The sequence below is a fragment of the Mus musculus genome, chromosome 15, assembly GCF_000001635.26.
Source record: "Mus musculus strain C57BL/6J chromosome 15, GRCm38.p6 C57BL/6J".
NCBI classification, from domain to species: Eukaryota; Metazoa; Chordata; class Mammalia; order Rodentia; family Muridae; genus Mus; species Mus musculus.
Window position 1 is genome coordinate 63,444,005 of NC_000081.6, and position 15,809 is coordinate 63,459,813.

The 15,809-nt window shown below is 39.3% G+C and overlaps 1 long non-coding RNA gene across 1 annotated transcript in view; it reads right to left on the reverse strand.

Annotated features, from left to right (window-relative positions):
• Gm20740 (predicted gene, 20740) overlaps window positions 1-15,809 on the reverse strand; it is a 65,212-nt gene that overhangs the window by 29,608 nt on the left and 19,795 nt on the right. Inside the window, exon 2 of the long non-coding RNA NR_045279.1 lies at window positions 5,070-5,246. This is a non-coding gene — a long non-coding RNA (predicted gene, 20740). The remainder of the gene's footprint in view (window positions 1-5,069; window positions 5,247-15,809) is intronic.

The window sequence follows — 15,809 nt, forward strand, 5'->3', positions numbered from 1 at the left end:
AAACTTTGGAAGGCCAGTTTAAGAAGCTTCAGAAAGGAAAAATATTATCAGCTAATATAACGACCATTAGTCTATTATTTGGAGGGGGAGATAACATGTTTTCTTCTTTTCTTGTCATAACATGTGGTTTAATGCAAGTGAATAAACTGACAATATTTAATAAATTTACTTTGAGGAGTAAATCTCAAGACTGAATAAGCTTGAGTCTCTAGTAGAATCAAGCCTAAGTGCACAGAACCCTCTTTGGGGAAGGTATAGAAACCATAAAGCTAAACACTTGCAGTGAAAGATGAATCAGGTAAGAGTTGTGGTCTGATATAGGACCAAGTAGTACATATTGTATCTGAGCTATAAATCCAAGATAATGACCTTCTGGAGTGGGCAAGGATAGAGGAAATAGAGATTGAAAGCTGTGGGAAAAGTAGGACCCATTCAAAGACTGGGATTTTGTAGGCCAATTAGTGCCTTGATTCTCTTGTCACATTGTTCATCAAATGATGGCTTTCTGTCGGCTGCTTCATCATAAACAGCTGTGTAGAAAGCAGAAACAATTCCTAGCTTGCCTCTGGGTCAGGCATTACTGTACAGCACAGAGAATGGCATAGTTACTCAAAAACATTGATGAAGAAGACAGATGCTCTGGGTTTCTTGTATCCATTCTACCCTCTTTCTTTCTACAATCTATGTCTCTCTCATGTAGTTAATATAAATGGCCCCACATTCTGGCCATTCCTGGAAGAAATATCTCCAGCAACTTCCCCCTCCTCACCCCCAGGTAGAATAACTTTATTATTTTGAATATTCAATTTGCCTCAAATACAGGGCTGTGTATATTACAGGTACTGTTTTTGAGAAGTAGAATATTTCCAAACTGCACTGAATTCTCAAATGAGAAGCTTAGTAACCCTATTAGGACTATGAAAGGGAGAAAAGCTGCTAGGGTCTGGGGAGAACATATGCCTGAAATAAAAGTGTCTAGAAAGCTTGCTGCAGTTGCACCAAGGAAATCTATTTCATATCCTTCTCTTGATTAGCATTCTAATGGTTTCTGACTCAGGTCTAACAGCTTGGAGGGAATATTCTAGGCAATTGTGTAAATAATACAGGTTTTTTTTCTGTGTGCCCAAATGTATAATTAAATGGATAATGTTACAGACCCCCAAACCCACTAAGGCCTGCTGTCTAAATGGAGAGCTTTTGAAATTTCATCCAATACATGGTTACATGATACATTGCTTTTATGGCCCGCTGGGCAAATGACTAGTGGTTTGGAAAAGGTCTGAAGGCATATTTATAGTAGAGCACTCAATGATGTTTGGAGGGCCGGTAAAATTGCACTAGTAAATAACGTGAATTATACAGAACCAGCTCTTAATGTATATGAATTTCTCAGCTGCAGGATGTGTGTCGACACAAACACATGTCATCTCCTTGATATATTTAGGCATTGTGGTTCAAATTCTATATGATCAGATGGTATGGTTAAACAAAGTCTAAGGAAATATCCTATTCCTGAATCCTATTACTATATTCAGAGTATCTAAAAGCCTCAGAGGATACGATTTCTATTATTATTTATAAAAAAAAATAATCACAACTCAGTGAAGTGCTTGGAGGTCATAATGAAGACAAGGTTAGAAGAGTTCCTACACATCCCATGAACTATGGACTACTTAAAATCAAAACCTGGGTACTTGCCCTTCCCTACCAGCAATGTGAACCCAAATAGCTTCCTCACCCACTCAGAACTTCAATATCATAATATATAACAAATAACAAATTTGCTTTTAACCCACAAACCTTCTTGTGGTTGAAGAGGGTGGTTCAAAAAAAGTTTAATAATATATAATATCAGCACAAAATGAGCATTTACAAAATACTTTGTTTTTATAAAACTGTGTTTTATATGACTTTACTTATTCAGCAAATAAATGAATAAATGTGTTAGGAGAGTTAAAACACTAAGATGCAAATGCTTGTTCTATGTGAGCGTGCACATTAAGATAAAATATGAATAATTAATCCAGATACACTGTAACACATGGCAGTGGAGAGCATGTGGAAGAGGGTCATTGGATGGGGAGGATCATCATACCTCTTTGATATGAGAATTAATATTAGGACCTGGTAAGAGATGTTTGGGAGAAGATGGACAGAGAATAAAAGCCTGTTTAAATCAGGCTTTTGCTGTCAAAAGGAACTGAGAGAGAGAAGGGCGTGCGGGGAAACTTCCACATATAAAACGCTGAGACCAAAGAAACTAAAGACTGATTACCAGGACATGAGTAGACTGGACGAAATTTGTAATGGGAATGGGCTGACTATACAAAGATTTGCAAAGCTATTGGATAAAAAGCCACCCAAACTTCCCAGCTAGAGGCATGGCCTCCAAACCCTTTTGTTTACTCTCGGTGGGCCTCATTCACAGGAGGCATGGCGTCCCTTATATTTCCCCCTCCTAAGCCTGGGCATCAGCAGCTGCCTCTCCTCAAGCCAGGCAACATGACCTGTCCTAGCTAATGCTTTCCCACCCACCAGCATTTTGAAGACTAGAGAAGGCTCTGTTTCAAATACACTTGAAATGTAATCTAAGAAGTACCCCCACCTGGGAAAAGGGGACCCACGAGCTCAATCCATTTCCTAGTTTAATCCTAGATCTTTTTCAAATTGAGAGCACTGCCCATTAGTGGGTCTGCCAATCAGTGGGGAGAGCTTTGATCAGCATTTCTTTAGATAGAATAGAATAGAATAGAATAGAATAGAATAGAATAGAATAGAATGAAAGAAAAATACTCTGATTGGCTTTAGAAATGTTTTATTTCAATTACATACATATGTGTATACATATGACTGCAAGTGCAAAATAAATTTCTTCTTGTAAGTGCCCGCAGTCACTTTCACTGGAGCAGGACATAGAGTTCATCTTACTAATTTTTGTGAAATATGGTAATAGATATATATAACACAGAATTAATAATATCATACATTTGTCTAATATATAATTTTGTTTGTTTCTCTTATATGTGGGTGCTAGTATTAAATCTTCAGGTATGTCTGTGTTTCATTGTGAACACGTACAAGCGTAAGTAAGGGGTGATGAGGGAGAAAAGAAAGTAATGATATAAAGTGGTAGATGGGAATAATGAAACAGTAAGAGTTAAATGGGACTGGGGATGAAAGCACAGAGTACAGTAAGGAAGAGAATGGGATAACTAACTCTAAAGATATTTTGAAAAAGTCATATAGAAACCCATTACTATAGAAGCTTAATATATACATATGTAAATGGCATTCTTCTGTAATGGGGTAACGGTGTCCCTAACAGACAGCTCAGGCTAGCCCATAAAATCCCCAGTGCCGAGAACAGATTACTACATTTAGAGTTTAAGGCCAGTAAGCTTTCAAAGGTTGCCAAACATCAAATCTATTAACACTGCTCTTGATAACCTTCTACAACTTGCCAAGACCCTGTTGTTGAAGATATCACATACTTGAGTTATAGAACATAAAAAAATTAAGCTTCTATTAATATGGATAGTTCTTCCCTGATGGCTAGCTTTCATAGTTCTGAAAAAAAAAATTTGTATACTCTGAGAGTAGAAAAGGAATCATCAATCTTACCCAGACTTAAGTCATCCCTGTGAGTTAAAATAATGTCCTATAGCCAGTCATGACCACTTCTGCAATAGTGGCATGAATATCATAGGACTAACCAACCACTTTCTGATTGGATCCAAGACCCACTCCCACAAGTGAAATCCATATCTGACAACATCACTGGGACCAAGAACCTGTGGCTAAATGGTCATGAGCCATAGCTGAGAACCTACTACTATGATTCTGTTGAATGAACATAATATGTAACCGACCTCTAATTACTTATTGTTATATCTATAGATTAGTGAATCCCTCATCAGAGAATGGCAATTAACATAGCAACATACAGCTGGTCAAGATGAAGAGAATAAGAAACTACAGATTGTTCATCCGTAAATGGGACATATATAGCATATCTTCTTCCAAGGCTTGGGATCATTGAGAAAGAACATAGAAAGAGTGTAGGATTCAAAGGCAGTAGATGGCTACAAGCATTTTCTGGACCAAGTGGGTAGCTGCACCTACAAACTCACAGAAGTTATAACCACATGCATAAAACATGCTCAAGGTGGAACCAGACAAAATCACTGCCTGAAAGACTATTGGCAAATGATAGCTTTTGGAGAAGGGGAGTCAGTTTTCCTTATGAATGTGGCCCCTGGTTAACTGACCATGCTCCAGTGGATGATCACACACTCAAGAGGTAAGAGAGAAAAAGAGAGAAATTGGGTGGAAGCAGTATCCTAGCATCCTCTCTAAGTGCGCACTTCGAAGTACCCAATAATGTTTCCTCTATCTGATAAAGCTATCTTCCAATAGTACCACTATCTGAGGTCCAAGCTTTTGTTTGTTATTATTATTATTATTATTATTATTATTATTATTATTAAGCATTTTATCATATATATGTACATATATATGATATATGATGTGTGTGTGTGTGTGTGTGTATAATACACTTGTCATTCTTTCTTCTCTAGCTTCCTCTCATTTTCTCCTTCCAGCTTCACACACAGTTCATAGAGTTCATTTAGGTTTCTAACATAAATTAATTTAAATTTAAATCAAATTGGCTGAGTTACAAAATGATAAGTCTTCAATTGAAAATATCATCCTGAGTGAGGTAACCTAAACCCAGAAAGACACAAATAGTATATATTCATGTACAACTGAGGAGTAACTATAGTGTATAGAATATCCATGCTATAGTCCACAAACCCAAAGAAACTAGGTAATAAGGAGGGCTCAGAAAGGATATGTGAATCTCACTCAGAAAGGGAAGCAGGTATGACCTTAGCTGAGACTCCTACCAGGAGGGGAAATGGAGGCTGAAGTGGTCACCTCCTGTAGCTAGGACTTCAAGTAGAGGACAGGGGGCATCAACCCACACACAAAACTTTCAACATAAAATTTGTCCTGCCTACAAGATGTACAAGGATAAAGATGGAGCAGAGATTGAGAGAACAACTCACCAATGATTGGCCCAACTTGAGACACATTCCATGTAAGAGAACCAATCTCTGACACTATTAACGATATGTTTTCAGACAGAAGCCTAGCATAATTGTCTCCTGAGAGGCTTTTCCAGAAGCAGGTGGAAACAGATGAAAGAGACCCACAGCCAGACATCAGACAGTCCTCAGGGAGTCCTGTGGAAGAATGGAGGACAGAACTGAGAGAACTGGAGGGGTCAAAAACACCACAAAAGACCCCCAGAGTTAACTAATGGGCCTATGGGGGCTCAGAGACTGAACCACCGACCAAAAAATACACAGGAAGTGGATCTAGGCCCCTTACACATTTGTAGCAGATGTGCAGCTTAGTCTTCATGTGGGTTCCTAACAATTGGAGCAGGGGATAACTCTGACTCTGCTACCTGCCCCTGGATCCCCTTCCTCTAACTAGACTGCCTACTTGGGCTTCAGTGGGACAGGGTGTGCTTAGTCCTACTGTCACTGGATGTCAAAGGGTGGAGCAGTACCCAAGGAGGGCTTCCCTTCTCTGGGGAGAAGGAGAGGTAATGGCGGGAGGGATGTGTAAGGAGAGGTTAGGAGGCTGGGAGGGGGGGGTGATTGGGATGTAAAGTGAATAAAATAATTAATTAAAAAAGACAAAGAAACATTTGAAAATGGAGTAAATATCATTACAATTTTGTAGATGGTTGTTTTTGTCTCTCTGGTTAGTGTTTCTGGATGATATGGTCCAGTCAACAAGACGAGGTCTTTTCTGCTCAGAACTTGCAAAGCAAAGTAAAACTGACCTTGATCTCTGTGCCTGACAATTGCACAAATTCACATTCTGTATTATCTACTACTAAAGTCCCCATACCTGTTGGTTTTGTGTAGCTGTAACAGGTGTCCTAGAGTCAAGCACCCTAGTACTTCAAAAGTGCTCAAGAATAGAGACATGGGGCTTTCTCAGACTGAAGAGACATGGCAGTACTTCTTAGTGGCTGGAGAAGTCTGCTAATAGGAGACCTCATCTGTCTATGGTAGACAGTTGTGAGAACAAAAACATACATACATACATACATACATACATACATACATACATACTTACATACACATTCATGTTGCATACACGCATAAGCACATGTACAAATACACACTTTCACATGCACACTTGTGCACACATGTACACACAAACACACATGTACACACAAGCACACATACACACATACATGTACAACCACATATAGAAGCTAAACTCTGACACATATATACACACATAAACACACAAAAATTTGTATATATCATCTGGCATGGATTTCACTACCACTGTCATTTCTGTTGATGATCAGTCCCTTGAACTATTCTCTCACATGTTACATGAGAGACACCAACAAGCTCACTAGGCCCAGCACTTTAATTTCAAGCTCTTGGCATTTAACATATAAAAGAAATTTTACTGAGGACATAAGAGGACACTGACAGAGAATTTGCTAAAAGAAACAAATATCTTGTTAGGATCAGAGCTGTGCTAAGACTTATGTAAGCAGATAACATCAATTCCATTTATAGTGAGTGTTTTAGACATATTTTACTTAGCAGAACTTTTATCATTTCAAAAGAATCATAAAATAGGAGCTAAGATAGAGGTCCTGTTCTTTAAAGAATCACATAAAATAATTATAAAAGTCTAAATTTATTACAAGCATATTCTAAACAGAAAACCATACAACAAAATGTGTCTTTTAAGGCTAAATAATTAGAGTGTTTTACTTGACTGACAACACGCTCTAAACTGGAAACTGGGCATAATAATGTTTTAAATTTACATTCCCACTTCTCCCTTCACACACAGTAGATTCAAAACTGCTTATTCTTTGGACCTATAGAAAGTGATCTCATCCATATGGCCAGATTTTGTTTCCTTTAAGTGAATTAGCTTTCAATTATAGGCTGTCTTTTCTTGCTGGATTTAATTCTAAATAATAATAACCCCTTCCTTCATGCATCACAGAATCACAATTTAAGTTTTGTGGCTAGTAATTAGCTTGCACTGATTGAATAAATCAGTTATTAAATATTGTCTGAATGATAGAAAGAAGTCTGACATTTCTTACTTAGGATGTTTAATAAGCAAATTGCCTCAGCAATACAGTTTACACAGTTAAGGAATTAGATGTTGCTTTCATTTTAATGAGTAAAAATCTCAAAATGTATGTTGTGCAAAAAGGCAAAGCTTGTGTGTGATGGAAACAGAATTCATCTACCTGGGTTGGTTCTCTTCATCACGATAGGACTTGGAAAGAGGGGTAGAGGCTGCTAGGGAGCCATTGCAAGAAGCCAAGACCTGGGATTTGTGCAGCCTCTGCTGAACTTGACTCTGGCTCTGAGACTCAGGATCCTGGTTATGGATTCTATTTTTCCTTTCACCCTACTATTTCTAGGGCTGGGGATTATCCTCTGCTATTTATTTCTAAAAGGTGAAAAACAGCCCACTTGGCATCATGAACCCCTACCCTTGCTCAAACTTAACTCAGAAGAAAAGCTGTACCCCATTTCTCCTCCAGCAGTAATTTCTATACTTCCACCTTTGTTGTTGAGTTGGGAAACTGTGCACAGCACAGACACTCTACTTCTTTCTACTTGTGAAACTCAGTTTTAGAAGGTAGAGTGAACATCAGTTACTACGTAGAAAATGTTACAAAGGTAATATGGAAAATAAATATTTAAAATCATGCAATATTTACAACATATAAAAATCTACCATAAAGGGATTGACCGATCAATATTTTATATTGTCTTGATTTACAACTTCATTAAGCAAAATATTGCACAAAAATTATTTCCATTTTACAAGTTTTCCTATTAAAAAAAAAGATTGAAAACAGGAAAGGGAGACACTCTGAGTTTTCAAATTTAGCCTGTGATGATGACTAAGTGACCTCAGAAGGGACTAACCAATAAAATGTGGTAAATGCTATGGAATTTGCAAGCATAACTGAGTCTCTCATCAGCTATCTCCGTGATCAAAAGCAATTCTTTTGCATAGACCTTCCGGTTAGCATTTAAACTCATTGTTCTTTCTTTTTCACAAATGCATCTACAAATATCATCAGTGTCTAGTTTTCATATAGCATAGTTTTTCTGCTGTCTCTGAAAAGGAAACCATTCTGTAGACCACTTCCATATGGGAAGCACTGACCTTAATCCTACCACCACACACACACACACAACTGAATACTGTCTACAATGTGAGTTGGTCATCGGAGGACATCTAAAAGAAAACTCAGGCTGGCCAAGAACTGCTTTGCATCTTAACTACAAACGAACACCTTGCCTCATTCACAGAGACTGTAGCTAATGTGTGGCTGCTGTGATTTTTCAGCCCACATGTATCTCATAGTTTGTTCTGCCAAAAATAAAGTTAATAAAACTGGTACTTGTAAATTGCTGATTTGGGGTTCACAATTTATAGTAAATAGTTGCATCTTAAATTGAGCGATGTCACCCCGGAATTCCCCTTGGTGCCTATCAAGTGAGATCCAGCCTTTGAAATGTGTCCCTCCTGTCTGATTTTCTGAGGCTTACAACCTTGACTGAAGGGATCAAGAGCTGACGTCATGTTTACTCAATGTACCTTTAAGGAGCCCTGTAAGCTCACTAAAACCTCTCAGACTTAAAGGTTCTCAGTTACAACTCTTAAATGAGTGGTCATTGAGATTTTATGAACAGGTGGTCAAGTGGGGGTAGATAAGGCACAGGCAAGGCCTTGGAGTTCCCACATAAGGACAAAAATGCTGACACTCAGGGAATATAATATAATAAATATAATAGCTTTTCTCTGCTATAGCTTCAACCCCAACCCCATGCTTTGTAAAACATATATAACTTCAACATCACTCCAACATGTGCATATACACTAATACACACACACACACACACACACACACACACACACAGAGGCACATGCATTTCCAGACACATGCACATATAACTACATACTACCTCCATCTTTTCTCTGTACAACCCACATGTTAAACTGGTTTTGATTTTTCAAGTAAAAATAAGAGAAAATACACTGACTTCATGTTCCAAACCAGAATATTATAACACAAAAACCCAGAAATGTTGCATGGAGAAACACTACTTTACTAGCACGTGCCTCTAGGGTCTTTCCCTGAGCATGCATGAGATCAGAATGCCTGGTACACTGGAGCCAAGGATTACACTCAGAAAATTACTGAGTTGAGACCTCACATCTACAGCTTCCTAACAAAATAGACCTTTAGAGATTGCCTCGTAGTTTGTCTCCTACTAAGCACAGAAATTAAGGAAAATCAACCCACTACCTTAACATGGCATAATTTTTAAAAAATTATTAGATATTTTCATTTACATTTCAAATGCTATCCCAAAAGTTCCCTATACCCTCCCCCTGCCCTGCTCCCCTACCCACCCACTCCCACTTCTTGGCCCTGGCGTTCCCCTGTACTGGGGCATATAAAGTTTGCTAGACCAAGGGGCCTCTCTTCCCAATGATGTCCGACTAGGCCATCTTCTGGTACATATGCAGCTAGAGACACGAGTTCTGATTAGTTCATATTGTTGTTCCTCCTATAGGGTTGCAGACCCCTTTAGCTCTTGGGTACTTTCTCTAGATCCTACATTGGTATAATTAAGACACTAACATCTACCCTGCAGTATTCCTATGAAGATTCACTAAAAACCACAGTGTGTCAGGATTTAAAGTATGGTCATGGTCCTTCTATTCCTCATTCCAGGAGGAGGTGGAGCATGGGCATACATTAATTCCTGACACACTGGGATGTTCTCTAGGAATGGAATTTTAGACTTCATATGTTACCTGCACCTCATTCATTCATTTCTTTAATTTTCCTTATTCTTCTCTGATACAATATATCCCAACTGCAGTCATCCTTCATTTCACTCTCTATCCCAGATCCATAGTTCTTCCCTTCTGAAAAAGTACAGACCTTCAGTAATATCAACTGAACTCAGCATAACAAGACTAGACATAAATTCTCATATCAAAGCTGGACAAGGCAACCCAGTAGGTCTCCTGACCAGGTAAAGAGTCAGAGATAACCCTACTTCCACTGTTAGGAAGGAGTTCAGCAAAAACCTCAAGCTAAAGAACTACAGCATATATGCAGAAGGCCTGGTGAAGACCCATGCAGGCCCTACGGCTGTTGCTTCAGTCCCTACGAGCCCTGCTTATTGTTTCTGCGGGTCGGTCATATTCTCCTGGTGTCAACCCTTCTGACTTCTACAATCCTTCCTCCCCACCTCCTGCAGAGTTCCCTGATCTCTGCCTAATGTTTGCTGTGAGTCTCTGCATTTGTTCCCATATCTACAGGAGGAAATTTCTCTGATGACTGGGCTAGGAACCTATCTATGAGTATAGCAGACTATCCTTAGGAATTATTTCATGACTTTTTTGCTTCTTTTTCAGTTGTTGCTGTTGTTGTTGTAGTACTTGTGTTTTGGTTTTGGTTTTGTGGGTTTTGCCAGTCTTTTTGATTCTACCCTCTATCCCAGAGCCATACAGCTTCTGGATAATGACCATCCAGGCATGCATTCCCTCTCATGGTGGCATGGATCTCAGGTTAGACCAGTCATTGGTTGGCCACTTTCACAAGCTCTGAGCCACAACTGCCCCATATATCTTGCAGGCAGGGCAGGTTGTGGGACATACTGCTTTGATGTATCAGTCACACCATTGAGAACCTAGCCTGGTTACCAGAAGATGACCTGTCCATTTCCTCTATTACTTAGAGTCAGCTTTATAGGTTCCAGGAAGTTTCCGCTGAAGTAGGGTTCCATATCACCCCATAAATACTCACCTGCTTCAGTAGTCTCTCTCCATACTTTACCCTTCCATTCCTCCCCCCACCTCACCAGACCTCTCCTGTTCCCATCCCACCTATTCCCCAGTCTACCCACAAAATCTTTTCTATTTCCCCTTCACTGGGAGAGACAAACATTATATGTACTCACATATTAGTGGCTATTAACTATTAAAGATAATACACTATAATCCACAGATCCAGACACGTTAGATAAAGAGGAAAGGTCTAAGGGATGGGAGGGGATGCTTGGTGACCTGAACTTTCTATATGGCCTGAGCTGTGTTCTCTAACAAAATAATCACTGTTATAATTTAACACCCAATTAATATATGTATTGACCCTAATGAGTGCTATGTTTAAATAACTATATACCCTATGCCAAGCAGGATTAAGAATTAATTTGAAGTTCCTTCCTCTTTAGGATACAGTGTCAAAAGTAACTCTAAAGGGAGAAAATCTATGAGACACAATATTATAGCTGAGCAAATTCAAGAAAAACATTCCCAGGGCTTCTTATTTTCTCGTATTAGCTTGAGCAGAATCTCAATCAAGACCTACGTATGTGTTTGGTTTCATCTAAAGCAAACTTGAATGGATGGACTTTCTCCTTGACATCATGTATGTATGAAGAATACCTAATATTTATGGAGTGATTTCAGTTTTGAAGAGTTCTATTTTGCCAAGTGGACAAATTCTAAAGCCTTATGAGAGGTTAGGACCCAGCTCTGTGGCGTGCGTATGTAACAGTCATTATCCTGGACATCTGTAATGGGTTTCTCATCTAATTCTTTCATAAGTTGATTAAGGAAGTATGCACTGTTACACGTTGCTAGTGAGTAAAATAACACAGAGAGAAGTTAAAAGTTCGGTTGTCTAACATACAACATCAAATTGTTAGCTCAATACTTGAATTTAAGAGTTGTGATTTCAAATTCTAGGCTCTGTTTCTTGGAGGAAATTGCCTAAATTTCCTTGATGGCCTCACACTCCTCATCTTCTCGGAGCTTTATTCCAAGGATACCATTTCTGGGAAAGACACTGCAAGGTCTCCCATTAGCAGGGAGCGGGACGGGGGGGTCCTTGTGTGGTTTATGAAGCTCCTTGGAAGCCAAGCTTTGTGGCTTCATCTTTACATTTCACCATAACACCCAGAGAGCATGACTTTATTAAAGAGAGACTCAAGAGTTTTCTAAGGTAAAAACTATGTAAATTTATAACATTAATGCACATGAGCTAACACTGGTGTTTTAAAGTATACCCAACTCCAAGGATAGAGGTATCTCTCCCTGGCTCATTGCATTGAGAAGTAGAAGAAATTGTTGCTTAAAGGAATATCTAAATCCTTCCTTTTCTGATACAGTCAAATTAGCTATATTTATTCTATTTACAAAGAAGAGGTATGCACACCAAGCCAGTCCTTTAGAAGATGCTACCTAGTCATGCAAACCAGAACCCAGTGGAGGTGAATTTAGAGGTAGTGATGGGGTTTCCAAAATGCCAACTAGAGAAAAATGGAAATAATGAGAACAGAGGTAAGCAGGAATAAAGTTGTAAAGATCCTACCAAAGGAGGGTTAAAGTATTTAGGAAGTCTCATTTTCTTTACTAGGTAATAGAGTGAAAATATCACCATTAGCCAAAATGCAAGTGGGGCAGGTTTGCTCTGCTTCGAGCCATATGGCAAAGTTCTGTGCAATATCTGTGTCAAATGTGGGCATTTTGAAACAAAAGTAATATCCAAATGAAATAGATCACGTTATTAATAGATTTTACTCTAAGAATCATTAAAAGAAAAGAAGAGGAAAAGAAAGAAAAGAAAAAAAGGCTAGGCATGGAGACACACACCTGGAATCCCAGTTCCCATGGAAGGCCTACATAGTCACTTTGAGGACAGCCAGGGCTGTATAGTAAGATCATGCCTCAAAAGGAAGGCAGAGAAGGAGAAAGGGAAGAGGAAGTATGGCGGTGGTAGGAGGAAAAAAATGATGGCGTGGTAGAGACTGGAGCCAGAAATCTGAGGTCCACTAAAATTCCACCTCACCACATTCTATGTAGCCTTGAGCAAATTAACTACTGTCTTCTTCAGTCTCCTTATACATAAAAAGTCTCACTACTAGTAGCAGATGGGCCTTAAGTGGATTTTTGTAGAAATCAATAGAATAGAATAGAATAGAATAGAATAGAATAGAATAGAATAGAATAAAATAAAATAAAATAAAATAAAATAAAATAAAATAAAATAAAATAAAAACGTTCAAGTGATTTCCTGGGTTTTGTAAAGCAGGGAGCAGCTCCACCTCTCTTCAGTCCTGTGGAGAAGGTTCTGCTGCACCAGCAGTGCCACCTTAAGCTGTAGGAAGGTGCCTTGCCTGTGAGTCATCTTCACTGTGCTTTAAGTCCCTTTAAAATAAGGTTCCTTTGAGTAAAGTTGAACTCAGGTCCTCACACTCCAATTGGAGACTATTCTGGCGGGTCATCTTAGCTTTGGTGTTTTCTAACAGCATTGCTCTAGAATCCAGTCCAGATAGTTCCACTTCTCCCTCCACCCAGGGATCCCAAGGGCATGGCCTAATACTGCCTATCTTCTACGCCGTATCTTAGAATTTACTTCCAAAGAAATCCAACCTCTGGCAAGCTCTTGTTCCAAAGTGTACAGGTGTGAAATATCTTGCAAAGTGCCATTTCCAATTTCTGTCACTAATAATAAATGCTACCTATATGTTTCATAGAAAAAGTCTATGAGATGTATTTAACTCAGAGTCCTACAAGTTTAATAATGTTGACATACTTAGTCTGAGTAAGTTCTTTGTTATGGGAGGCTGCCCTATGCGGTGTAAACCAGCACTCTAGGTTATAATATCTAAATACAACCCTTCCCCAAGTTGTAACAATTAAAAGTACCTCTAAATGCCAGACATTCCTGGAGGCTGAAGATTTTTCCCTATTGTAAGTCATGGTGCTACCACATGAAGCATAAATGAATGTTGGGTGTTGGTGTTTGCAATGATGTGTACCAGTTCTCCAATGACACCATTTAGCAGTATGCAATCCTTTATGAACACATTGATTCAGCATGAAATCAGACATTTCTAATGACAGCAAACCATACAGTTATAAACTCGATCTCCTGAAAATGATAACTACCTTGGTACTCTTGAAAACGAATTCATGTCTGACCAAGTTTGAAGAGATAACAGCGTATGGTTTTACAAGCACCATGAGGAAAGTGAATGATAGTTAATACTTTAAAGTTAAAACCTCTATGCCCCTCCTTAGAAGTGGGAACAAAACACCCATGGAAGGAGTTACAGAAACAAAGTTTGGAGCTGAGATGAAAGGATGGACCATGTAGAGACTGCCATATCCAGGGATCCACCCCATAATCAGCATCCAAACGCTGACACCATTGCATATACTAGCAAGATTTTATCGAAAGGACCCAGATGTAGCTGTCTCTTGTGAGACTATGCCGGGGCCTAGCAAACACAGAAGTGGATGCTCACAGTCAGCTAATGGATGGATCACAGGGCTCCCAATGGAGGAGCTAGAGAAAGTACCCAAGGAGCTAAAGGGATCTTCAACCCTATAGGTGGAACAACATTATGAACTAACCAGTACCCCTGAGCTCTTGACTCTAGCTGCATATGTATCAAAAGATGGCCTAGTCGGCCATCACTGGAAAGAGAGGCCCATTGGACACGCAGACTTTGTGTGCCCCGGTACAGGGGAACGCCAGGGCCAAAGGGGGGGAGTGGGTGGGTAGGGGAGTGGGGGTGGGTGGGTAAGGGGGACTTTTGGTATAGCATTGCAAATGTAAATGAGCTAAATACCTAATAAAAAATGGAAAAAAAAATAAAAAAAAAAAATAAAATAAAGTTAAAACCTAACTACCACATCCACATCCGTTACAGAGAAATGACAGAGATCTGATCTGCATATTCTCCAGAGGATTCTGGTGCATGAGTCTAAGTTGTTTAATATCTGTAAAATGGAACTATAAAATGCTCCAAATATTTTACCATTTTTCAGTCTTTACAAACAGGCACATTCCAGAGGGGATGAGGACACCATGAGAATCTGGCCCACAAAATCAGCTAACCAAGGTTCACAGGAGCTCACAGACAATCTAGGTCCTCTACATATACATTATGGTTGCATAGCTTGTTGTCCTCATGGGACTCCTAATAGTGGGCATGGAGGTGTCTCTTACTCTTTTGCCTGCTCCTAAGACCTTTTTTCTCCCACTGGGTTGCCTCATCCCGCCTTGGTATGAGGGTATGTGCCTAGTCTTATTGTAACTTCTTAAGCAGCCTTTGGTTGACATGCCTGAGAGGCCTGCTCTTTCCGGAAGGGAAACAGGAGGAGTGGATCTGAGGGAAGGGGTGGGGAGAGGGTGTTTGGAAGATGTACTTGGAGTGAAGGGAGGGGAAACTGCAGTCAGATGTAATGTATGAATGAACAAAATTACATATGTATTTGTATATGCATATATGTATATGATGCATATGTGTATGTGTATATGTATAGGCAACCTCACATGACTAAATCAAACAGCTCTTCTAAGAACCCACAATAATTAAGGCCATAGATTCAGAATTATTTCCTTTTCATGAACACCCTATTGAATGACGATTGCCTTAAAAACCTTTAGGTTCCACGTGGCCTAAAATAAAAAATAAAAAATAAACACTTGTATGAGCCATGAATGCTATTTCCCGAAAGACACAGGAGCCAGCACACATCAGTACCATCTTTTTAGTGAAGAAGACTGTCAGAAAAGATTTCCTCCCATTTCTGTGGGACAGAAAAGAAATGTGGGAAGGACTAGGTCCATGAGAAGAGCTAGAAGATACGAAGGGTTTAGTTTCCCCTCTTGCCCCTGACTCCCTCTTTTC